General features: G+C 41.8%; 1 protein-coding gene and 1 long non-coding RNA gene across 2 annotated transcripts in view; one reads left to right on the forward strand and one right to left on the reverse strand.

The window, feature by feature from the left end:
- Nucleotides 1-26321, forward strand: part of chrm3a (cholinergic receptor, muscarinic 3a) — a 306968-nt gene that overhangs the window by 30942 nt on the left and 249705 nt on the right. The window lies entirely within an intron of this gene.
- Nucleotides 1207-24725, reverse strand: LOC117523768. The gene is made up of 3 exons (XR_004564613.1): nucleotides 24576-24725; nucleotides 12125-12128; nucleotides 1207-1221 (listed from the first exon to the last, which is right to left on the reverse strand). It is a non-coding gene; the product is annotated as an uncharacterized LOC117523768 (long non-coding RNA).

Below are 26321 nucleotides of genomic sequence, written 5' to 3' on the forward strand. Positions count from 1 at the left end.
TCCTCTACTTAAATAAAACAGTTGACTGCATGCTGTCATTTCTTTGAGCCACTGTTTTTTTTTTTTTTTTTTTTTTACAGATTTCAGCAGTTTTTAATTCATCAAGGGAGTAAGAAATAAATTTCAGCAAAACAAACGTCAAAGAGCTTCCAGCTGAGGAAAAGCACAGAAAATCATTTGACAATTTCATCTCCACAAGGTGAAAACAAACTGATTATTTGCTGCAAGGCAGATACAATTTTTATTTTCTACTATAATACTATAACAACTGAGTTGCCTCTAAATTTTATCAATAGGTTTTTTTGTTTTGTTTTTTGCACATCTTTTCTGTTACCCAGAGAGAACATTGACTTTCTGTGTGAATTTGGCCTTCTGTTCCATTTTCTCTTTTTGTATTTGAATGCAAACTTTGTCATCAGTGTGTTGCTTCTCTACACAGTATGAGGTAAATACTCCCTCTTAAACACTCGTCATTTCTCAGGATGACAGCAAGTCCACCGAGCACAGTTTGAAATTATGGATCAGCTTATGACATGAGGACTGTCAGCAGGGTATTTGATTTAGTTTTGATATCAAACCAAATGATTCCAGACAACAGGTGGGAGTGAATCAGACAGTCACATCTGTTCAGCTCCAATCAACAGGTTTTTTTTTAAACATTTTTGATGATAATTTATTGACAAAAGCCCCCTTCTCAATTTTACAGATAGTGTTGCTAAAACATTCATGCACTCTTGAGCTATTAAAATTTTGTAGTGGCATAAAAGAGTTTCTTCTCAAGTACCATATTTTCCAGAGTATAGGTCGCCTTTTTTTCTTACTAGTTTGAGAGGTCCTGTGACTTATACACAGAAAAAAAAACAAAAAAATCACGATTCACAACCAAATTTTCTTTACACTTGAAGTGAAAGTGAGAAACACCATTAAACCACCTTTTCCTTTTTAAAAGCGAGAGAGGTGAAAACTTCCAAACAGGGTTTGATTGCTTTCAGTACCCGTTTAAAACTGAATCACATCACACTTAAAGTATTCTTTAAAGAAGCGATTTTCATGGCATTACTATTTTGAGCTTCTCCTCATGTCAGCTCGAGTTAAAATACAATTAGCAGCCGCGCTCACTTCAAACAAATATATGTGAAAAATGTCTTTATGAAACAGCAAAGACTGTCGAATTACACAAAGAACTGTGCCCTAAAAACACCCAGAAACAGACATTCATGTCTGTGTGTGTGTGTGTGTGTGTGTGTGTGTGTGTGCGCGCTGTGCACTGTTACAGCATAAATGAACAGAAATTTGTGTGTGTGCATGATACGGTGCAAATGGAAAGACATTCATTTCCAGAGCAATGTGAACAGTAAATGGATAAATGCTGCTGATTTAAAACTGAACTTACCATAAGTTTTTGTTGGGCCACTCTGTCACTTTGGGAAATGTTCCACATAGAAAGTAATCTGCAAGATGTCAGTGCTGTGCTGAAAAAGTCTGTTTGATAAACCACAGTTAAGGGCCCCTTAAAACATATTACGAGTAAGTACAAATCTGGGCGACTCACAGCGGAACAGCTCGTATGAGTCATCCACAAAAACATTGAGTAGGCATGCACGATCCCGGTGCGACGGTGTCGTGCTTTACAATGGTGTTGTGCGAACAGGAACACAGTGCGAGGAGCTGCACCACATCGCACCACTGATGTGGAGGAAAATAAAATAAAAACCAGCTGTATAATTAGTGAATATCACTGGGTTGATATAAATAAAAGGGGAGGCAATACAGAACCCTGCAGTTAAATAACCCTGGTTAATTAAAAAATAAATGGCACACACAGGATTCGAACCCATAAGCTCTGATTACCAGACGGAAGCTTTACCACTGTGCTACAATCACTGTCTTTTAACAGGAGTGTGAAATGGCTAAAATCAACAAGCAGATAAATGTATTTTTTTTTAAGAGAGAAAAAAGCGCTGTGATAACCGACCAAACGGCGTTTGTTACAGCATGTTTCTGCTGATACGTGACTGAAAGGGCTGTATTTGTTGCACTGTTGGCTTGTCCTGTGGCGCACCGCTCACAGCCCTCACGGCCCAACACGCATGTCCTGTCAGACAGACGTGACATTCAGATCGCCTGCTGTGTGTCCACATGAACTGACAGTCTGTTTCTCCAGCCTGTCTCAAAAGCGATATGTTTTTATGTATTTCCACGTGATGAGAGCAAGCATACACGTGCGTGTGTTTGTCAAAACATGGGACGTGTTCTGCAGCTGTGACATCCAGAACCAGAGATGTCTCAACGGCTGTTGGCAGGCAGCCATGCCCCCAGCAGCACACAGACCAAGATGTTACTCCGTGATTAGATGAGAGGTGCCTTGCCTCCAGGGTGGTGCACGAACCACACGCACATGTGTTGGAGGGGCAGGGGAGAGCGCACAAAATGCACACCGACACTCTGGCAAGTTAAGGAGTGGTGTAAATCTGTTCCAAGATACCTTGCTTCTGTAAGGGGACCTCAGAATCACCAGAATAAGATTAGAAAGAAAGAAACCGTTCTTAATTTTGAAGAAATACCAAACCATGTTTTTACTGGAAGACCACACTTTTGAATGAAGATGGACTTTTTTTTCTCTATTTGGAAGAAACTTTCTTTGGATTTATTTGAAAGTACAAGGACAGCTCTTTTATAATAAGAATAAGAAAATGAATGTTTTTATAAATATTTTAAAAAGGAGTTTAAATTATGTTGTATGTTCACCTCACATATGATTGTATTTTGACGTGGCTTAAAGAAGCAGCTTGCACCTGTAACAGAAACATTAATTAGCTCTTAGTTTCCACTATTAAAGCAGTGTTTTTGTTGTTGACATATAAATGATATACCGTGTTGTCAGACATTTCAATGTGTGGTATGTTCATCTGCTCAGTGGTGGAAAGAAGCAGTTTACTTGCATATTGTGCTTTTATAGTGACATTAATTAGCTCTTAGCTCCTGATGGCTAAAGCAGTTTGTTGTAAATAAGCAAATGATACACCAGGTTTTCAAACATTTTAGGACCTCCTCACATATGGCTGAAAGAAGCAGTTTACTGTTAAGATTGAGCCAACTGAACCAAATTAGGACTCAAGAATGCTGGGAGCTGTGGTGAAAAACAGGATAACAATTTATTGTACAGATAGGTTTACAGAATTTTGAAATCGACATCGACTGGACCACAATTACGGAGGAGGCAGGGAACCAGGATCAGGTGGACACACACAGAGCTGACGGAGGCAGGAATGCTGAGGAAAAACAAGATGGGTCTGAAACATCAGTTATAAATTGAAGAAGGTTGTGTTTCATTGCTGTGTATCACTTTACTTTTACATGCATTTATGTATTATTTATATATTCAGAAGATGATTAATGGGTCATATTTTGGTAATCATAAAATGAATGTGTTAATTTACAATTAAATTGAAATGGTTTGAAGTCTAATCATGCTCACACTAACTTAGATTAGATGGCACTTTGTGATTAAATTCTTCTTGCATCGTCACCAAAGCCTCATTACTTTCTGAGTGGTATTAACATGTTCGCCACGTGTCCACGTTTCCATCAGGCACTTCAGGTTCCATCAAAACATGCATGTTTGTTTTGATCTCTCCATGGGGTTGGTGTGGAATCTGAACTGCAGATACTGAAAACATATAGACCACTTGGGGACACAAGGGAGTGCAGATTGGCTTTGCACTGGGTTGACGTCCCCATGACAATGACCCAACTCAGAGTACAAAGAAAGTGGTAGAATTATTGTTGCAAATAGAAGTCACTGTCTTTAATGTATTTGAACACTGTCTGCAGATTGTTAGCCTTTGGCGGTGGTATACCCTCTAATCAGTGTTCCTCTTGCAGACATTTGCTACTCTAAGACCATGAAACTGAGCAGAGAGACAGACTTTGTCCCAAACCAGCTCGACACATCAACCATATGGATGTTAAAGTGGCTCTGCTCATGTGTCGGTAACTGAATTTGCACAGCAGCTTTGCCAAAAATCTTATCAAAAACACAGCTGGCAACAGCAGATATTAGTTCTAACAGGCCGGCACAGTGGCCAATCAGACATCCCGATTCACCATGAAACAGCACTTGCTCACCTTTTAAACCTCATCCATCATGCTTGGTGTTGTGTAAAATCCTTAGCGGCATCATTCAGACTTTGATCTCGGGCTTCAGTGATCTCTGTAGCCACTTTCTTTCTTGCCTCACAAATAGTTTTCGATTAGACATGAAGAAGGATCAGTGTGCTTTAGTAGTTTTGGCACAGGCATTCAACAAAACAATGGCACAAAATAAAAAGCTAAATTTAAAACAACAGCAAAGCTGCACAGACAAGCCACCGTACAGACGAAGCTGAGAGACGATCCACAGGAATCATGATAAGATCTCCGCCAAGGAGACTACGTGATGTCTGTTGATCACTTTGTGCTACATCATCAATGACATTGAAGATTTCATGAGCTCAGCCTACGAGGTTGCTAGGCATCTGGGAGTGCAGTACCACCAATACTCCAAGGACTTTGTCCTGATGATCTACAGCACAATATGTATACGGTTTAGTGCAGGTGGATTTGGGGGGTATCCAACTCCTTTTTGTGATTTAGAGGATGTGTAGTGTAAAATAGGGCACTGGACATAAAGGGGTTGGGGTTATCCTCTAAATTAATCATAAATGTGGTTTGGGCATGATGTGAAGTCACGGTGTGATCTGTTATCCCCTTAAAATTGGAGTGTGGCAGCTGCACAGCACTCTGCTATTGTGAAAGCTGTTTTCTACCAACTTAAGTGATCTGAATGTGCCCAGTACACAGCAGCCACCAAAGCTCCCTGAGGTGAAGCAGTAGGGTGCCCCCCCCATGAATTACTTTTATTTCATTTCATGTTTTTTTTCAAATCAGTTTCATTGTTTACAATCCTGGTCAGAATTACTGGCACCCCTATATTTTAAGCCCACATTTTAAAATATCTATAAAATTGAAAGCAAATAGATTTGTACACTCAAAATAGTTTAAAAATGTCCAACAGGTATTCAAAATAAAGAAAAAGAAACAAAATACTTTAATAAACTGAAAAACTAATGACATGAAATGTATGCTGGACTCGATTATGAGCACTTTTTTGAATAGAAAGTAAATTGCCATTTTTACAACAACGTTTATTTGGACAACCATTCTTTGGGATGGTTATGAACATTTTTCATGTGAAACATGTAAATGACAATAACGGAACCTTAAACCTTGATTTCTGAGTCACTGAATGAGTCGTGGACTTAAATAACACCTATCATTAAGAAATACAAACAGTATGGTACTGTATGGCAAATCTGTCTGGAGTAAGTTGTTGTCAAAAACTGAGTGACCGAGCAGTGAGTGAAGCCACCAAGACAACCACAACAACTTTGGAAGAGCTATAGCTATATAGCTTCTGTGGTTGTGACTGGAAAAGCTACACTTCGTGCAACGTTTGACTGTTGCATCACCAGATACACTTTATGGACGAGTGGCAAATAGGAATTTCTTAAAAAGAAAACTTCAAGGACAGTTTGCCAGAAGGCACCTGGGAGACTGAAGCCTAGATGTGATCTGTTTTCTTGTATGAAAATCCTTCTCTGCCCCCATTGTATTTTCTGTATACTAAATATACCCAGACTGGACTGGGTGCTTTTAATGCTATTGTGAATTCCAGGCTTGTTCAGCCTTGTCGTGTACAAGTGGCTTCAAGATGATGCTGGTTTTGAGAATTTATAGCTCTAAAATAACTCATCTAAATGCATGTATGTGCCATTTCTTCACAATGTGGAACACCTTGCCCATTTTCACCCTACGTCTCCACCACTGATCTCGAGCCCTCTGCTGAAAAGCTCTGGGCGAATCTGATGTTACACTTTTTATTTTCTCCAGCAGAAAACAAGTATCAGAAACAGCGTAGAGACGGGGGGGGAGTTAAACCTTTTACATCAGAAAGTTGTTTATCACGCAACTGGGCTTTGGAGACAAAGTTACAAGGATGAAAATGTAATTTGGGCAGAGTGTTAACCAAACTGGACTACATGAAATGCAATTTGATTCACTGTGTTCAACAGTGTTTGAAGAATTAGATTCTAAAAGTGATTGTGAGGCACAAACAAAACAAAAAAAACAACAACAAAATTTAAAGCCAAACATTTCACAGCAGGTCTTCAATGTGTTGATCAGGACAGATCTGGTCTGGGAGCGTGAGCTGGTGCTACGTGTTGCCATATCCTATACACTACAAAACCACATTGGGTCTGGATTGCAACCACCCAGGTGGACAACCGGTCCATCACCCACCTTCAAAAGTAACCACCCGTCTGCTGCAGCCGTATGATCTGTGGACACCTGTTTGGCCTTTTCCAGTGACCGTGGTCCTAAGCACTGAGGTAACTGCACACTGGATCATGCTCAGGGAAGCGCGTGAGGTGGACATGTGTTGTAGCTGAGAGTCTTCCACAATGCAAGTACACCTCATCTCACTCTCCCTAAGTAATTGTTAATTTGACATGAAGTCATTACCGTTGCTCTCCAGGATTCTCCAGAGAGAGTTTTACAACATCGAGGAACATTGAGCCTTTGAACATTGACCATTGAACATTGATCATTACTGTTTCTGGATCCATAGGGGCCGATACATTCCACTTAACCAGTCCTGTCAGTGGCTGTGGTCACACTGCAGCCCGCCATAACCAGACTAATGTCACCTCTGGGCCCTGTCTAAGCTGGGAGGAAAGTCTCTCCATATTAAGCCATGGAAGACTCCACTGAATTTTGGAGGTGATCCGGATTCTGGATCAAACCTTTATCTAGGCTTTGAAGGATTACTTCAAAACTAGCTTACGGATTCTCACCAAAGTTGCACCACAGATAAATATTAGGGCATGGAAGACTCCACTGAATTTTGGAGGTGATCTGAATCTAGACTGGCGACATCAGAAAGCTCAGATTGCTCTTGTTTTTCAGTGTGCTGATGTCTCATTTATTAGTCAGATCTTGGACACAGTCACAAATTAATTTCTTGATTTGTCTTTGCTCAATCATTACAAATCATCAATCCATTCATATTACAGCTGCAAGGCGAGTGGACTCAAAACCTCCAGTGGTGTTCAAAGCATTCTCGCTAATGCGTGTTTACCATTACTACCGGTTTGAAGTGGCGGAATGTCCATTGTTTGTTTGTACTGCTGATATTCTTTATGATTCATCAAAGAAGACTCGTGAATATGTTTTTACTTATCTACATAACTAACTATAAATCGCATCGTTCCAGGCAATGAGCTGTCAGCTGGCCTTTAGAAGTTCCCACCTGTCTGTCAGTTTCTCTACTGCTCTCTCACTCGCTCCCTCAACCCAGCCACCTGTGTCTTGATCAAGCCTAGTTCTGATTTCCAAAAGTCATGATAATGCTTCATCAGAGGAACTTGGCAGCACAAACTTTTAAAAGTTGCCCAGTCAGTTTCTACATGTAGGTATATTAAGTGTACAAGAAATACTGTGTCTTCTAGAAATATATCTGCCAAGATTTAGTTCTGAAAGGGTTCCCTTACATCTGTAGACAGAAGTGTGTACAACCGAGAACATAAACACAGCGCACACGCCACCTGGTGGCAGTACCATGGAACAACACAAACGGATGAGGCAAGCAGTGAAAAATTGGGAAATTGTCAAATTTAAACATTTATTTGTGATTCATGGCATGCAATTTGATAAGTGATTAAGATGTAAACATTAATTGAACATGCGTTATATTTCATGTTAGTGTAAAATAAATAACTGCACACAAATGTGATTTCTGCATTTTGTAATCATTTTATGCTTGCCACAGTAGACAAGACAGTCACTTTATGGTCATGGGTACATTAGAGGAGACAGTTCGGAGGCAATGATGTTTCTTGGGTGGTTCCATGAATTCACTAGAGGTGGGTGATACCGGGAATTTTGGTATTGATCCGATACCAAGTAAATACAGGCCCAGTATCGCCGATATAGATACCAATACTTTTTCATATTTAAGCTTCATAGATCCAAAGGATCCAAAAGACCTAGGATAGAATTTCACCAAACATTGTACATGACAACAAAATACTTTATCACAATCAACATTTTTGTTTAAAAAAGTATCACTCAACACAACTTAAAACAAAATCTCCTGAGGTTGAGGGCTGACTTGAGGAGAGCGCTGAGTGGTCAGGCCTGGCTGTGCCGACCTGCATGGCTGTTGGCTGGTGCCGCTGAGCCACGTGACAGCGCAACAAGAAAAGACCAGAGGGAGGAGGGTGCGCTGCTCCGTGTTGCGTGACGCAGCGCTGCTCTTACAGACAGAGATGATGAATCTGTGTGCGCAGCAGTTAGTGCGTGCGGGAGAGGAAAAAATTTGAGTATCGATCTTTTTACACGAGGCTCATTCAGTATCAATATCAGCGTTGGTATCGATATTAGGATCGATCCACCCACCTCTAGAATTCACCATTCAGTCGATACCTGTAACAAATTCTGTTCACTGTCATGAGTATTATCATTTGCACCAGCACAATTTTTTTTTTCTCAGCTAAGCCTATAAAAATTGTAAAAAGAATGAGTGCAATGGTATCATCCTGTTGAAAAAACAACTCAGAAATAAATCAAAGGCGTGCATGCCCAGATTTGCCTATGCTTCCATTAGCTTGGCAGCGAAATCTGAATGTTTGTGCAGCTTCACCTCCATCTTCAGTGTGCACGAACGTTCATGGTCTCCTCCCAGCACTGTTCTAGTTTCATTCATCTTGGAATCAACACCTTCTTTCATTTTTTTTTTTTTTTTTTTTTTTTTTTAAACGAGATCTCGGACTGTTCAGCTTTCTTATAGAGCTTCCTGCCAGTATTTTACAACCAATAGTGTCCATCTTCCTTCTTGTTTGCAAGTTTTTGTATACAGTAGTGTTCAGAATAATAGTAGTGCTATGTGACTAAAAGGTTTGAGTATATTTCTTATTGTTACATGGGAAACAAGGTACCAGTAGATTCAGTAGATTCTCACAAATCCAACAAGACCAAGCATTCATGATATGCACACTCTTAAGGCTATGAAATTGGGCTATTAGTAACAAAAAAATAGAAAAGGGGGTGTTCACAATAATAGTAGCATCTGCTGTTGATGCTACAAACTCAAAACTAGTATGTTCAAACTGCTTTTTTAGCAATCCTGTGAATCACTAAACTAGTATTTAGTTGTATAACCACAGTTTTTCATGATTTCTTCACATCTGCGAGGCATTCATTTTGTTGGTTTGGAACCAAGGTTTTGCTTGTTTACTAGTGTCCTTGGGGTCATTGTCTTGTTGAAACACCCATTTCAAGGGCATGTCCTCTTCAGCATAAGGAAACATGATCTCTTCAAGTATTTTGACATATCCAAACTCCATGATACCTGGTATGTGATATATAGGCCCAACACCATAGTAGGAGAAACATGCCCATATCATGATGCTTGCACCACCTTGCTTCAATGTCTTCACTGTGTACTGTGGCTTGAATTCAGAGTTTGGGGGTCGTATCACAACATCTGTGGCCTTTGGACCCAAAAAGAACAATTTTACTCCCATCAGTCCACAAATATTCCTCCATTCTCTTTAGGCCAGTTGATGTGTTCTTTGGCAAATGGTAATCTCTTCTGCACGTCTTTTATTTAACAGAAGGACTTTGCGGTGGATTCTTCCAAATAAATTAGCTTCACACAGGCGTCTTCTAATTGTCACAGCACTTACAGGTAACTCCAGATTGTCTTTGATCATCCTGGAGCTGAGCAATGGGTGAGCCTTTGCCATTCTGGTTATTCTTCTATCCATTTTGATGATTGTTTACCTTTTTTTCCACACGTCTGTTTTTTTTTTTTTGTCCATTTTAAAGCATTGGAGATCATTGTAGATGAACAGCCTATAATTTTTTCCCTTCTCCAATCAACTTTTTAATCAAACTACGCTGTTCTTCTGAACAATGTCTTGTACATCCCATTTTCCTCAGGCTTTCAAAGAGAAAAGCATGTTCAACAGGTGCTGGCTTCATCCTTAAATAGGGGACCCCTGATTCACACCTGTTTGTTCCACAAAATTGACGTACTCACTGACTGAATGCCACACTACTATTATTGTGAACACCCCCTTTTCTACTTTTTTTTTACTAATAGCCCAATTTCATAGCCTTAACGTAGACCTGCATTGAAATAAATGTGGTCAGAGTTCAGAAAAGAAATAGCTGATATGTATTCATAAGACCCTTGTGAATCCAGTAAAGTAAATCTGTAAGCCCAAATTTGTAATTCAGCGGAGAAATATTCGTTTAAAAATGACAAATTTGCAGCTAACATTTAGCCCTCTCTGAAAACAGTTTGTACATCCGGATCATTTCCATGACGTCGGTGACAAGACGACGCTTTCCCGCCTTCAGTCCGATCCCGCATTGAAATTGATTTTATCTCTTAGTAATGTTACTGTTATACACATCCTGGTTTCAACATCCAAAAGTAAGCTGCAATGAATGTGAGATACAGCTCTGCTTGCTCAGATCCGGGGATCAGATCAGCGGCGGCATTGACAGCGGGCAACATTATTCCCCGACACCTCGCTCTTACTGCCCCCGATACGCTTACCGAGTGCATGCGCTCGTTAAATTCCGCCGCGGCACTCACGCCCCAGTGTCTACTGTGCAGCCAGCACCACCTCTCTGTCTACTGAATGGAGTTGCACCAACTTGGCACAAGTCCAGAGACTACGCTCGCCGTTTTAATGCAGTGTGCGCGGTGACACCTGTTGCTCGCAAGGACAGACTTCTTGCTGCAAAATCCGCAGCGCCGCACGTCTCGGTAATCGGAGCCACAGAGCTCCGTGGCCACTGAGAAAGGTTTATATATTTTTAATGACTTGAATTCTTTGCGGGTCTCGCCTCCGTAGCCCGCGACGGTACACCGGAGGTGAAAGACAGTAGATTTTCAATGCGACGCCACTCAATCAAACGGGCATATGAAAAAGTCCACAAAATAATTTTCAAGCACAAATAAAAGAAATATGTACTCACCAAGCATACCGCAAGACAATATGAAGTTTTAAAAAGTAGATCCTTCCATATAAGACAAGAAAAAGGTGCAGATGCAAACTGACGTAAATCCACAAATTACAGTTGGCGCGCGCAATGCATGCTGGGAGAGGGTCTTGTCCCTGACGTCTCGGCAGCGTCCATGATGAGAGGGACAATTTGTGGAGGGCTAAATGTTAGCTGTAAATTTGTCGTTTTCAAATGAAGATTTCTCCGTTGAATGACAGATCTGGGCTTGCAGATTTACTTTACTACATTCAGAAGGATCTCATGTGTAAATATGTCATTTTTTGGTCCAAAGGTCTGACTGCATTTATTTCAATGCAGGTCTACTTTAAGAGTGTGCATATCATGAATGCTTGGTCTTGTTGGATTTGTGAGAATCTACTGAATCTACTGGTACCTTGTTTCCCATGTAACGCCGTATAGTAACAATACTGATCGAACAGCTGATGTGGAAATATTTTGTAGCTTTGAATCCAGTTTAGAGTGGAGTCTGAGGTTATGACAGAACAAAAAGGATGTGCTGAAAGACTGTCCAGTCAGAGTAAAATAACGTCTGTGGTGTCTTTGGGATAAAGAGCAGGACAGAAACAAAGAGGCGATGGATAGAATCGCCTGGCACGTGTCCATGTAAAAGTTTTCTGGCTGAGTTATGTTGGTAGAAAAAAGAAAACTGTTTATTGGCTTGGTACCCTCTCTGCTTCTTTCAAATGTAATCATAACCCAAGCTGGAGATATTTATTGCATATACAGGCTGCACAGTGGAGTTGAGGGAGCATATTATTTATTAATATTTAGGAAGCTAAATACACATAGAAAATGCAAAAATGCAATGGTTAAATCTACTGGGTTTATAAAGTCTGGATTCCCGGCATTTAAATAACTAGAACTCTGTGTAAGTCTTTTCAAATTCATGTGGCATTCAAGTAAGATAAATAATGGCGTGTGCTGTATTTCCAACCAGCATGCAAACAGAGCAGCTTTTTTCTGTGGATTTGCTGCTTCAGACGAACCTGCTTGTGCTGAGTGGGACGATGCGGCACAGCTGATATCATGTCAGCAAAAAATTGCAATTTAGCCACCCATTTTGGCTTGAAATTGCACCCACATTTTTGCCAGCTCACGCCACCTCTTATCGCAAATGCAACCTCATAAGGTAACGTTTACGGTTTGAGCTGGTGCGGGAACTTGCACTTAGTGCCTCCAGAAAGATGCATAAGTGCTCATCAATCAATCAATCAATTTTTTTATATAGCGCCAAATCACAACAAACAGTTGCCCCAAGGCGTTTTATATTGTAAGGCAAGGCCATACAATAATTATGTAAAACCCCAACGGTCAAAACGACCCCCTGTGAGCAAGCACTTGGCTACAGTGGGAAGGAAAAACTCCCTTTTAACAGGAAGAAACCTCCAGCAGAACCAGGCTCATGTACGCTGACCTTTGTTTTTTCCACTTCCATATCAATCAACTTCAATCAACTTTTTTCTTGTATAGCGCCAAATCACAACAGTTGCCCCAAGGCGCTCCACATTGCAAGGCAAGGCCATACAATAATTATGAAACACAGTCTACGTCTAAAGCAACATAACCAAGGGATGGTCCAGGGTCACCCGATCCAGCCCTAACTATAAGCCTTAGCGAAAAGGAAAGTTTTAAGCCTAATCTTAAAAGTAGAGAGGGTATCTGTCTCCCTGATCTGAATTGGGAGCTGGTTCCACAGGAGAGGAGCCTGAAAGCTGAAGGCTCTGCCTCCCATTCTACTCTTACAAACCCTAGGAACTACAAGTAAGCCCGCAGTCTGAGAGCGAAGCGCTCTAATGGGGTAATATGGTACTATGAGGTCCCTAAGATAAGATGGGACCTGATTATTCAAAACCTTATAAGTAAGAAGAAGAATTTTAAATTCTATTCTAGCATTAACAGGAAGCCAATGAAGGGAGGCCAACACGGGTGAGATATGCTCTCTCCTGCTAGTCCCTGTCAGTACTCTAGCTGCAGCATTCTGAACCAACTGAAGGCTTTTTAGGGAACTTTTAGGACAACCTGATAATAATGAATTACAATAGTCCAGCCTAGAGGAAATAAATGCATGAATTAGTTTTTCAGCATCACTCTGAGACAAGACCTTTCTGATTTTAGAGATATTGCGTAAATGCAAAAAGGCAGTCCTACATATTTGTTTAATATGCGCTTTGAATGACATATCCTGATCAAAAATATCATATCAATATTTGTTAGTAAACACTGAAATTTTCATTTATCTGCTGTATATTTTAGGTTGAGGTTCATGTAGAAGAATGCACCGCCTGGGTTTGATTGCAACCCTCTTCTACAAAAGCCAAAAACAGTAGTTTTTTTTTTTTTTTTTGTCCCCAGAACACCATCTGTGTAGAGACAAAAAATCTTCTTGGTGTGCAATAAACAGAATGATTTTCACTGCAATGATGACGACGACTGCACAGCAGCATTGCAACAATGACAAAGACAATAGATCAACAGCTGCCTGCACATAAAGCAAGAAAACAAAGGAAACTGCTGAAAAGTCAAAAGAACACTTCCTACTGAGAAATTACAGGAAAGCGATTAAATTGAAAACCAGAAGAGAAATTTTTCTCAATGCAGTTAAACTTATACACTCACAACATTACAGTAGTTCACTATAGTGGTATTTCTGCAGAATTTCAAGGGATGCTTCACTGATGGTCTATCACCAGTAGACAGATCACAGTCCGGGTCTGGACTCCGAAGCCATTCTATAAGGACCCAGATCTATCTTTAGTTTTTTATGGACTTTGATACTGCACTCAGAATCAAAGAGTATGTTAAAAGTGTGTTGGAGGTTAAGCGAGTGTCTGACAGGGTGATGAGTGTGAAGTTGGAAATTGAAGGGGTGATGATGAATATCATCAGTCCATATGCCCCACAGGTAGGTTGTGAGATGAAGGAGAAAGAAGATTTCTGGAGTGTGTAAAATGAGGTGGTGGAGAGTGTGCCCAAGCATGAAAGAGTGGTGATAGGAGCAGACTTCAATGGGCATGTTGGTGAAGGGAACAGAGGTGATGAGGAAGTAATGGGTAGATATGGTATCAAGGATAGGAACGGGGAAGGACAGATGGTAGTTGATTTTGCAAAAAGGATGGAAATGGCTGTGGTGAATACCTACTTTAAGAAAAGGGAGGAGCACAGGGTAACATATAAGAGTGGAGGAAGGTGCACACAGGTGGACTACATTCTTTATAGGAGATGCAAGCTAAAAGAAATCACAGACTGTAAGGTGGTAGCAGGAGAGAGTGTCACTAGACAGCATAGGATGGTTGTTTGTAGGATGACTTTAGAGGTAAAGAAGAAGAACAGAGAGAGCTCAACAAAGGATCAGATGGTGGAAGCTGAAGGAGGAAGACTGTTGTGTGAAATTTAGCGAGCAGGTGAGAGAAGCACTAGTTGGAGGGGAAGCAATTTTGGACAACTGGAAAAGTACTGCAGATGTGGTGAGGGAGACAGCTAGGGCAGTACTGGGTATGACATCTGGACAGTGGAAGGAAGACAAGGAGACTTGGTGGTGGAATGAAGAGGTCCAGGAAAGCATAAGGAGAAAGAGGTTGGCGAAAACGTTTTGGGATAGTAGGAGAGATGAAGAAAGTAGACAGAAGTACAAGGAGATGCGGCGTAAGGCGAGAAGAGAAGTGGCAAAAGCAAAGGAAAAGGCATATTGCGAGCTGTACAAGAAGTTGAATAGTAAGGAAGGAGAAAAGGACTTGTACCGATTGGCCAGACAAAGGGACAGAGCTGGAAAGGATGTGCAGCAGGTTAGGGTGGTAAAATATGCACATGGTAATGTGCTGACAAGTGAGGAGTGTGTGCTGAGAACGTGGAGGGAATATTTTGAAGAGTTGATGAATAAAGAAAATGAGCGAGAGAAAAGGCTGGATGATGTGGTGAGAGTAAATCAGGAAGTAAAAGAGATTAGCAAGGAAGAAGTGGGGCTGCTATGAAGAGGATGAAGAGTGGAAAGGCAGTTGGTCCAGATGACATTCCAATGGAGGCATGGAAATGTCTAGGAGAGATGGCAGTAGAGTTTCTAACCAGATTGTTTAATAAAATCTTGGAAAGTGAGAGGATGCCTGAGGAGTGGAGACGAAGTGTGCTGGTTCCTATTTTCAAGAACAAGGGTGATGTGCAGAGCTGCAGTAACTACAGAGGCATAAGCTGATCAGCCACAGCATGAAGTTATGGGAAAGAGTAGTAGAAGCTAGGCTTAGAAAACAGGTGAAGATCTGTGAGCAGCAATATGGTTTCATGCCGAGAAAGAGCACTACAGATGCAATGTTTGCTCTGAGCATACTGTTGGAAAAGTACAGAGAAGGACAGAAAGTTACATTGTGTGTTTGTGGACTTAGAAAAAGCTTATGATAGGGTGCCAAGAGAAGAGTTGTGGCATTGTATGAGGAAGTCTGGAGTGGCAGAGAAGTATGTTAGGGTAGTGCAGGACATGTACAAGAATAGTGTGACAGCGGTGAGATGCGCAGTCAGAATGACAGATTCATTCAAAGTGGAGGTGGGATTACACCAAGGATCAGCTGTGAGTCCTTTCTTGTTTGCAGTGGTGATGGACAGGTTGACAGATGAGATAAGACAGGAGTCCCCATGGACTATGATGTTTGCAGATGACATTGTGATCTGTAGTGAGAGTAGAGAGCAAGTTGAGTCTAGTCTGGAGAAGTGGAGATATGCTTTGGAGAGAAGGGGAATGAAAGTCAGTAGAAGCAAGACTGAGTACATGTGTGTGAACGAGAGGGAGCCCAGTGGAATAGTGCAATTACAAGGAGTAGAAGTGGTGAAAGTAGATGAGTTTAAATATTTGGGGTCAACTGTTCAAAGTAATGGAGAGTGTGGTAGAGAGGTGAAGAAGAGAGTGCAGGCAGGGTGGAGTGGGTGGAGAAAGGTGGCAGGAGTGATTTGTGACCGAAGAATATCAGCAAAAGTGAAGGGGAAAGTTTACAAAACAGTAGTGAGACCAGTTATGTTGTATGGTTTAGAGACAGTGGCACTAACAAAAAGGAGGAGGCAGAGCTGGAAGTGGCAGAGCTGAAGATGTTGAGATTCTCTTTGGGAGTGACAAGAATGGACAAGATTAGGAATGAACATATCAGAGGGACAGCTCAGGTGGGACGGTTTGGAGACAAAGTCAGAGAGGCGAGATTGAGATGGTTTGGACATGTGCAGAGGAGGGACCCAGGGTATATAGGGAGAAGGATGCTGAGGATGGAGCCACCAGGCAGGAGGAGAAGAGGGAGACCAAAGAGGAGGTTCATGGATGTGCTGAGAGAGGACATGCAGGTGGTTGGTGTGACAGAGGAAGATACAGAGGACAGGGTGAGATGGAAACGATTGATCTGCTGTGGCGACCCCTAACGGGAACAGCCGAAAGACAAAGAAGAAGATACTGCACAATTTTTCTAGCATTTACGGTACTCTTATTTTAACTCTTATTTATGACAGTCGTCCTGTCACCAGTATGCAGATGTTGGTCACAGCACCATCATATTTGAAGAGTTTGAGTTTGCGATCTTCCTACAAGACCCTGTCTCAAAGCACTTTCCATGTACAACCCCAATTCCAATGAAGTTGGGATGTTGTGTAAAATATAAATAAAAACAGAATACAATGATTTGAAAATCCTCTTCAACCTATATTCAATTGAATACACCACAAAGACAAGATATTTAATGTTCAAACTGATAGACTTTGTTGTTTTTGTACAAATATTTGCTCATTTTGAAATGGATGCCTGCAACACATTTCAAAACTGTTGGGACGGAGCAGCAACAGACTGGGAAAGTTGATGAATGCTCACAGAACACCTAAATGGAAACAGGTGATTGTCATTGGAAACAGGTGAAGGCCAAGATTGGGTATACGAGGTCTGTTAGAAAAGTATCATACCTTTTTGTTTTTTTCAAAAACTATATGGCTTTGATTCATATGTTTTTACGTCAGCCAAGCTTGAACCTTCGTGCGCATGTGTGAGTTTTTCCACGCCTGTCGGTTGTGTCATTCGCCTGTGGGCAGGCTTTGAGTGAACACTGCTCCACCCCTCTCGTCGTTGTTTCATTGCGAGGAAATGGCGGAATGATTTGGGCTTTTTTTCCATCAGAATTTTTTCAGAAACTGTTAGAGACTGGCAGCTGGAAACCATTCGAAAAATTTATCTGGCTTTCTGTGAAAATTTTACAGGCTTCACAGAGAATAAGGAGTGTTACTACAGCTTTAAGGATGGCCCACAATGGCGCACGGCACACCGCGCTCCGAGCCGCCATCGAGAGGCAGAAACCACCACATCATTTCTAAACGGATGGCTGTGTGGAGCCAGGACCGTCGTGTGCAATTTCTCTGGTTATCACAAGAGCTGGACATCAGCCATTTTCCGGCAGATTTCACTTTTATCAAGAGATTTTGTCATGGAAAGCCGCGCGGAGGCTTCGCGCATCACGACCAATTTGCTGATGAAGCGAGACAAATAACACCTCCCGTTTTGGAGTGAATGGTTTCCAGCTGCCTGTCTCTTACAGTTTCTGAAAAAATTCTGATGGGGAAAAAAAGCCCAAATCATTCCGCCATTTCCTCGCAATGAAACAACGACGAGAGGGGTGGAGCAGTGCTCACTCAAAGCCTGCCCACAGGTGAATGACGCAACCGACAGGCGTGGAAAAACTCACGCATGCGCACGAAGGTTCAAGCTTGGCTGACGTAAAAACATATGAATCAAATCCATATAGTTTTGAAAAAAATAAAAAGGTCTGTTACTTTTCTAACAGACCTCATAAAAGTTAAAACTCTACCATGCAAAGTGAAAGCCATACATCAACAACATCCAGAAACACCACTGCCTTCTCTGGGCCTGAGCTCATTTGAAATGGACACATGCAAAGTGGAAAAGTGTGCTGTGGTCTGAGTCCACATTTCAAATTGTTTTTGGAAATCAAAGACCATCCAGATTGTTACCAGCACAAAGTTCAAAGCCAGCATCTGTGATGGTATGTTAGTGCCCATGGCATGGACAACTTACACATCTGTGATGGCACCATCAATGCTGAAAGGTACATCCAGGTTTTGGAGCAACACATGCTGCCATCCAAGCAACGTCTTTTTCAGGGACGTCCCTGTTTATTTCAGCAAGACAATGTCAAGCCACATTCTGCACGTTACACAGCGTGGCTTTGTAGTAAAAGACTGCCGGTACTAGACTGACCTGCCTGCAGTCCAGACCTGTCAGCCATTGAAAATGTGTGGCGCATTATGAAGCGCAAAATACAACAACGGAGACCCTGGACTGTTGAACAACTGAAGTACATCAAGCAAGAATGGGAAAGAATTCCACCTCCAAAGCTTCAACAATTAGTGTCCTCAGTTCCCAAACGCTTATTGAGTGTTGTTAGAAGGAAAGGTGATGTAACACAGTGGTAAACATACCACTGTCCCAGCTTTTTTGAAATGTGTTGCAGGCATCCATTTCAAAATGAGCAAATATTTGCACAAAAACAAAGTTAATCACTTTGAACATTAAATATCTTGTATTTGTGGTGTATTCAATTGAATATAGGTTGAAGAAGATTTGCAAATCATTGTATTCTGTTTTTATTTAAATTTTACACAACGTCCCAACTTCATTGGAATTGGGGTTGTAGAAAGGATCTAGACTATACTTTGTACTATGTTGTTTACAGAGACCCAACACGAGGCAACAGCATAAAAACTCCTTTCTTTACTCAGGACAACTCCTCCAGCAGAACCGGTGTCGCCGACTGAACAGTCCCCCCTAAAAATCAGTCAGCCCTGTCTCCACTGCACATGTAATTTCAGAGCGTCAGCAGCAATTCATCGATTATCGCCTCTGTCTGGGTGGTTACCAGCCAGGATCCAGGGCAGTTCGGTACTGTGGCAGCACCAATTTACTGTTAGAATTCTTACAATAGCAGGTGAAATTGCACAGGAAACCTCACCAGTATTAACATATTACTAACATGTCTTCCAATAATGATTGAGTTACCTGTACATTTATGCCTACTATTGCAATAATTGTTAGAATAGTTACCATTATTAGAATGGTGCCAGAACAGTGCATGTTCTGCCTGTGCTGTGTATCTGTTATGTATGGACGCGGGTTGAGGAGCGAACCAGCATCTGACAAGGACCCAGTGCTAAATAAACAGAGCGCGGTTCCAGAAAACAGATTTATTTTACAAGTGCTATATATAAACAAAAGGTGAATTAATGGCCTGGCGGGGTGGAGGACGACGCGCTCTTCCTAGCGCCCAAGGGATTGGAGCTCGACAGTTCTGGACCCAGAAATTCCCGCCGGCACCCCCCAGGTGGTTAATGAATCGGACAGCGCCTGTTAAGGACGAGAGGTGAGGTAAGTCACTGTTCACACAAATACTGTTTAGGGTTCACACCATCAGCAAACACATTCAGGTTCTACTTCAGACTCAAATTAAAGAGACAGCTCTCACAGCCTGTGGAGGACCATCAATCCGCACGCCACGGCTGTGAAGAGCGAATTTACACAATTATCAGAGTAGCTCAAATATTGCTGCGTGCAAGACGCCAAATTACTACTGTTAATTACTCAGTCATTTAAGCTTTAGTTACCTCTGAGGTGTGCTGATGGAGCGTGTCCCTCACCCTTCTCCTTAACAGGCACGGTGCGTCAAACCTGGAGCGATCCTCGGCGTCACAGTGTTGGACAAACGGTCGTCACACAGAAGTAACAAGGTTGAGTCCCCAGCACCTTACACAGAGCAGTCATGACTTAAATGTAGTACATCATTAGGATATCTACTTCAGCTGGAAGTCCTTTGGAACTGCAAGTGAACTGCTCATCAGGTGCATCCACTTCAGCTGGTAATCCTTTAGCTCTACACGTGAACTGCTCATCAGGTGCATCCTCTTCAGCTGGTAGTCCTCTAGATCTGCACATGAACGGCTCATCAGGTGCATGGGGTTGGCATGATGACAGTGGAGGGTGAGAGATGCTTCATCCATCATCACAGCCTCAGACACGCCCCCCACAAACAACCCGAAGTATACACAAAACACACAAACAATATCTTGGCCAGCCAAACTCCCCCCAACACACAACAGCATCTACTGATTGAATTCCTGCAGCAAGAATGATATGTGTGCGCCTTCTGCAGCTCATTATGCACAAAGCCAACAAAGCTGGGCACCATAATTAAATAATTAATCTTCCACCACAGCACTGTGATTTAACAAATGCAACAAAGTAAACTGGAGTGGGTATTTTTCTTTTGGTGAGCGGCCGGAGGTGAATTCCTGCTCATCTTGTTGTCTGCTCACATGCTCCTGATACTTCATGTGGTCCCTGACCCAGTAGTGGAGTTTTCTCTGAGGCTCTGCCATCCCTTTGTTCCGTCCTCCTTGCTGTTCATGTTTATTTAACCACTCTTTTATATCCAGATTAGTCTCACTAAAGCTCTTTAAATTAATCTTATTTAATCTCCTCTTTCAAGAGAGAAGTAGAGGTGCTGTTGGTTTGTAGTGATCTGCCTCAACTTTCCCTAAGCTCTTATCATGACATCAGTCACTTTCTGCTTAATCCTAAACCATTGAGAACCACCAATGGACGGAATCAACCTGTGACCTCATTGCTTCCTCTCTGTTTAGTTTTTGTATATTAGACATTAAGGTGATATAACCACTTAATGACAGTTGGTTTGTTTTTGAGATCAAGAAAGAGTCTGAGTCATTTCCTCGCTTTGGTAATGACTCCTTTATCTCGGCTTTGGCAGCGAGCTGCTCACCATATATCATAATCAGGACGTGTCAAAGGTTATTTATATAGTTCACAGTCCAGTGTTTGGGTTTCGTCTCAATTCCATATTTGGTATTTTTTCAACAAATCTTTGTTGCTAATGTGACATAAATTAAAATGAAGACTGCCATAGGTGTTTAATTACCAGTGGTTTTGTGGTCTTGGCATTCATCTAGCAGCAAAACAAAAATACAAGTAAGACCGAGAGCCTCCCAACAGTCAAAAACTGACTCGAGCTGTACTGTTTCCGTCACATTCATGATTAGCTAAAATTAATTTATATGCATGCAGTCATGATACGAGATGTAAGCCTGGTGATTTAGTCAGTTCTTGTGAGATCTGTCATGGCATTTCTCAGTGTGGAGTAGAGACAGCAAACTCAGTCACTCAGTCAATGTATCCAGGTGTTATGAGTCCTTTAAGCCATTAAGTTTGTATTACCAAGAGCACAGAAATCCTACAGGTATAACAAGTCCTGGCCAGATCTGGGACCATGGGCTGGACCTGTGTGACTCCACAGTCACCATACCACAAAACCACTTTGGGTCCTGGATGACAGACAACTGGTCCATCACCATTTTTCAAAATGTGGGCATCTCCTTTGCCTTCTCCAGGCACTGGGGTCCTTAATACTGAGACACTGGATCCCCATTGAAATGCACAACATGACCAAAACATCTTGGTGTACTTTCCCTTACAATGCAAGTGATAATCCTCATCTGAATCTCTCAAGTAACCGTTCGTTTGACACAAAGTTTTTCCATGACTATCCAGTGATCCTCCAAAGAGACCTTGGACTAAAGACATCTAGTCATTGCCCTGAGCTAACATCAAAGTCTGATATCCATAGAGGGAGCATCGGAACCCTAAAGACTTAGTTCTTCCAGAAAGATTCTGCCATCATGAAACAAGTCCACTGTCTCCAAAAAAGTATGTTTGTTTTAGCTGCTCCAGATCTGGTATTGACCATATGGTGATTGGCACAACTTTTATGGCATGTGCCCTTCCTGATGCAACTCCAGATGTACATGGAAAATGTACATTTGGCCTTGACCCAGGGACTTCCTGTTTGGGAGGCAAGTGTACAAACCCTATATGTGTACTAACTGTTTATACCACCATTCTGCCCATAAAGTTCGCTGTCTCAGTCTACAAATAAATAAATTCTGCCATATCACGTTTTGGTGTTTTGAGCTCCCCATTGTTCTGTTTTCTGTCTCAACCTATTTTCTCCACACTAATTTGTCTCTAGTATTATTCTCCATATATTGTTGTTATTCTCTGTAACATCTGGCTAATTCTTCCTCAGGATTCTCTGGTGCTTTTACTTTCATGTTTTGCCCATGTTCATTTTGTGCAGCTTAACGTCCTATTCTGGACTTCTATTTTCATGTTTCTGCACTTACCCATTTGTTTGGTTGCCTATTTAACTGCATTTAGAGCATTCCCTTATTACCAGATTGTATTAAGTTTATCCTGCTTTTTTGCGTTATTGCCAGTCTTTACTTCCAGTTACAGACTTTTGCTGACATGTCGTCTTCCTAATTTTTTTTCTTCTGGATAGATAGATAGCTGTCGCCCTCAAAAGACTGTTGTCTATGGGACTGATTCCCTGTATACCAGAACTTTACCCAATTTTGTCTTCAAGGACAATAAATCTTGTTTTTACTTGTCTTCCAATGTGGTTCTTTGCATTGGAGTCCATAGCCAATCCTTTACAAATTGTAGGCAGTGTACAGTTTGTGTACTTGCAATTTTAATTTAAGCACTAACGTCTGCTTAAACACTTCTAAAACATCATTAAGCCATAATGTTAGTTTTACATATTAACCATTCAGCTAGCTGCAAAAAAAAAAGAAAAAAAAAAGTGACACCTACAACTTCCTGCCAAGTTAGCATGAAAAGTCTTTGTGGATTGTGCTTGCTAATGCAGCTGCTACTCATTTGCTAATATTTGTGAAGGGAATGTATGTTTGACAACTGACTTCAAACCATATCAGTCTGTTTTGGAACAAGTTACACAGCAGTCAAATTTATACCTAAATATTTAAAAGTTCAACACATGGCTAGCTAATATGACTAGCTCACTAATATTTATGTTGTCTTAAAGGTCAAGACAGGTGGTGAATGGTCATCAGTGCAAGTTTGCATGTCAGAGATCTCCAGTATTGAACTCTGTGCCAACTTCCACCTTCACCAAATAAATATATACAGTATATTGTGTCCTACGGTACTTAGGGCCCCTTCACACACATCATGAATGTGGTGAAATTGCGCATGAATCAGGAATCCTATGCAATACGTGTAAAATCTAAGCTGCCTCCAATGCCTCGTACATCTGTTGCTACAACTATTTGCGCACACAAGCGGTTGAAAGACAGAGTGTGCGCTCTCAGAGCCCATTCTATTCCTCTCGCGGTAGGTGTCTGTTATGACCGGCCCTGTTCCAGGCTTTGATCCCTTTTTTGCCTCTTTCTTTGCGGCATCTTCTGTTCCTGCTTTGATTTATTAGTGGTTTATTTTCATCATGTGTTTCTTCTATGTTCTATTTTGCTTTATCACTTTGTTTCCTTACTACTTTTATATTTTAACCATTGTGCAGTTCCGTTCTTGTTTTGTTCAGCCAGTTTGTGTTTTCATTGTTTACCACTTGTTTATTTTGTTCTTCTCATTGGTTATATTATCTGTTGTGCTTTAGTGTCAGGTTTTGTTATCTCAGTCTCTGTTTTATTTTTAATTTGTTTAGCCACTTTGGTTTCTTAGTCTGTTCCAGTTTAGTTTTGTCTTAGTGTTTTATTGTCTGTTATTCTCAGAGCAGTTTTTATGAAGTTTATCTTCTGTGTTTGTAATCCTCTGTTTTGTTCTTAGATTGCACTCACATCCAGTTATTTATGTTCACTCCACGCCCTGCACCTGCCTTTATGTTTTTCCCTCACTTTGATTCTGTCTGCTTTGTTTCACCTCACTACACCAGCCCAAGTATCTTTGCTCCTCACATCACTCTCTTGCACAGTGTTTGATCTTTGTCTACTAGCCACGCCCCCTTTCTGGAATCTTCCCTCCACACCTGCACCTTGTTACCTAATTAGTCTGCACATGCACATTGTTCACAGCACTTGTTACTTAAGCCCTTACAGTCTCACTGCACACCGCCAGATTGTTGTCTTCGTACACTTTCCAGCACCCATTCACAGTCCTGATTTTTGTCTTGCCCTGTTCTGAACCTTGCTTTGTATTCTTCGACCATGCCTCTCGCCTCATCCCAGATGTCGGTGTTTGTGCCTCTGAACCCTGCTCGTGTATGACTGCGTCTCAGCCTAACCCTGTTTGTACCTCTGCTGCGCTGACTGATTACTTGTGTACCAAACCCAAGCCTGAATTAAAGACCATGATTTCCTCCACACCAAAGCCTGGTTTGGGAGTCTGTATTGCGGGTCCAGCCGCTCCTGGTGACGGGCTTCCACCCGCCATGACAGTGTCGGCCAAATTCCAGGTGACACACACGAATATCTAACACCGCTCACTTGGCACTGGGAAAATGTGTGGCCATTCGCACTATTAGCCCAAAAACAGTCAGCAGACGATCACTTTCGAGCTGGATGTGAAATTTGTCTAAGTGCCCAACAGTGATGGGAATAACGGCGTTGAAATAAACGGCGTTACTAACGCCGTTACTTTTTTCAGTAACGATTAATCTAAGTAATTACTCTGACTGTCACTATAACGCCGTTACCACTACCGACACCCCGTTACTGTACGTTACTGAAGCCGCTCAATAATTTTTTTTTTTTTTACTTCACGCATACAGACACAGGACTCTCAGGTGCAAGTGTGTGTGTCTTGTCAGTGTGTGTGTGTGTGAGTGACAAAGGAGGGGAGGGTGAGATAACCGCCTAAGCAATGATGATTGGCTAAGGTATAGTAAGATTACATCTTCAGCCAATCAGAGAAACTAGGTGGGTGGGTGTTTAGAGCGCATGCATAGTGGAGGGTGTTTACAACGCATAGCGAGAGATGGCGAGTGAGGAGGATTCAAGTGTGAAGACAGCGTTTGCCAGATGGAAATACAGACACTACTTTAACCACGTTGAGGTCAAAGGTAAAAATGTACACGTCGAGTGTACATTATGTCCCCGAGCAAAAACTTTGTCCACGTCTTGTGTAAGCAACTCCAACCTACTGAAACACCTGTCGATGGCTCACGCTTCCGCTAAACTAGTGGCCCAAGAAGACCAAGACACAGGTAGCAGGGCTGGTGTTAACGTGGGGTCCGCTAACAAAGGGCACGGTGAAGGACCCTCACTGTGTAAGCAGCAAAAGCTTGATTTTTGTGCTTCAGCTCCCCAAAAACTAACGCAGACAGAGCTCTATGACTTGATAGGGAGATATATTGTGGAGAACATGCTGCCGATGTCAACAGTGGAGTCAGACTCCTTCAGGGCTCTGATAGGGAAAATACCAAGAAAAGGAGGCGTCGGCCCGCCTTGTAGAAAGACATTTTTGAAATACATTGATGCCGAATATGTTAAAATGAATGCTGAGCTCAAAGAATTTGAACAGCTGGAATATTTGGCAACTACTGCAGACATATGGACTGCACACAATAAAAGCTACCTTGGCGTAACTGCACACTGGATACATCCACCAACAAACATGGAACGAAAAAAAGCTGCCCTGGCATGCCGACGGTTTAAGGGCCGTCATACACACGAGAGTATCGCCACAGAGCTTGACAACATCCACTCGTCATATGGCATTTCGCACAAAATAACAGCAACTGTCACTGACAATGGCTCAAATTTCATTAAGGCTTTTAAGAGGTATCAGTCAGTCGAGGAGGATGACTCTGGGGATGAGGAAGATGATGAGGTGACTTTTGTTGACATGAATGATGTCTTGCAAAGCCGTGTTGATGAGGATGACGATATGATTAATTTACCACCACACTACAGGTGTGCATCATACACACTGAACCTTGTGTCTTGTTCTGACATTGAGAAGTGGATTCTCTCCAGACCAGAGAAGGCAGTTTACAGGAGTGCAACTGCAAAATGCACAGCCTTGTGGAATAAGGCCAGCCGTTCCACAGTGGCTGCAGAGACTGTAGAGGATGTGGTTGCAAAGAAGCTGATAGTGCCTTGCAGTACCAGATGGAATTCTTTTTATGAAGCCTTAGCTAGGATCTGTGAGATTCCCATAGTCGATCTCAACACCATCTCATCCAAGTTCGGCTTGAAAGCAATCACAGAAAAAGAGCATCAGCTCCTGAAGGAATATTGCATTGCGATGAAGCCGCTGACAGTCGCCCTAGATATCCTCCAGGGAGAGGACAACTGCTACCACGGCATGCTGCTACCTACCCTGGAGACCT

The sequence above is a fragment of the Thalassophryne amazonica genome, chromosome 13, assembly GCF_902500255.1.
Source record: "Thalassophryne amazonica chromosome 13, fThaAma1.1, whole genome shotgun sequence".
Classification (NCBI taxonomy): Eukaryota; Metazoa; Chordata; class Actinopteri; order Batrachoidiformes; family Batrachoididae; genus Thalassophryne; species Thalassophryne amazonica.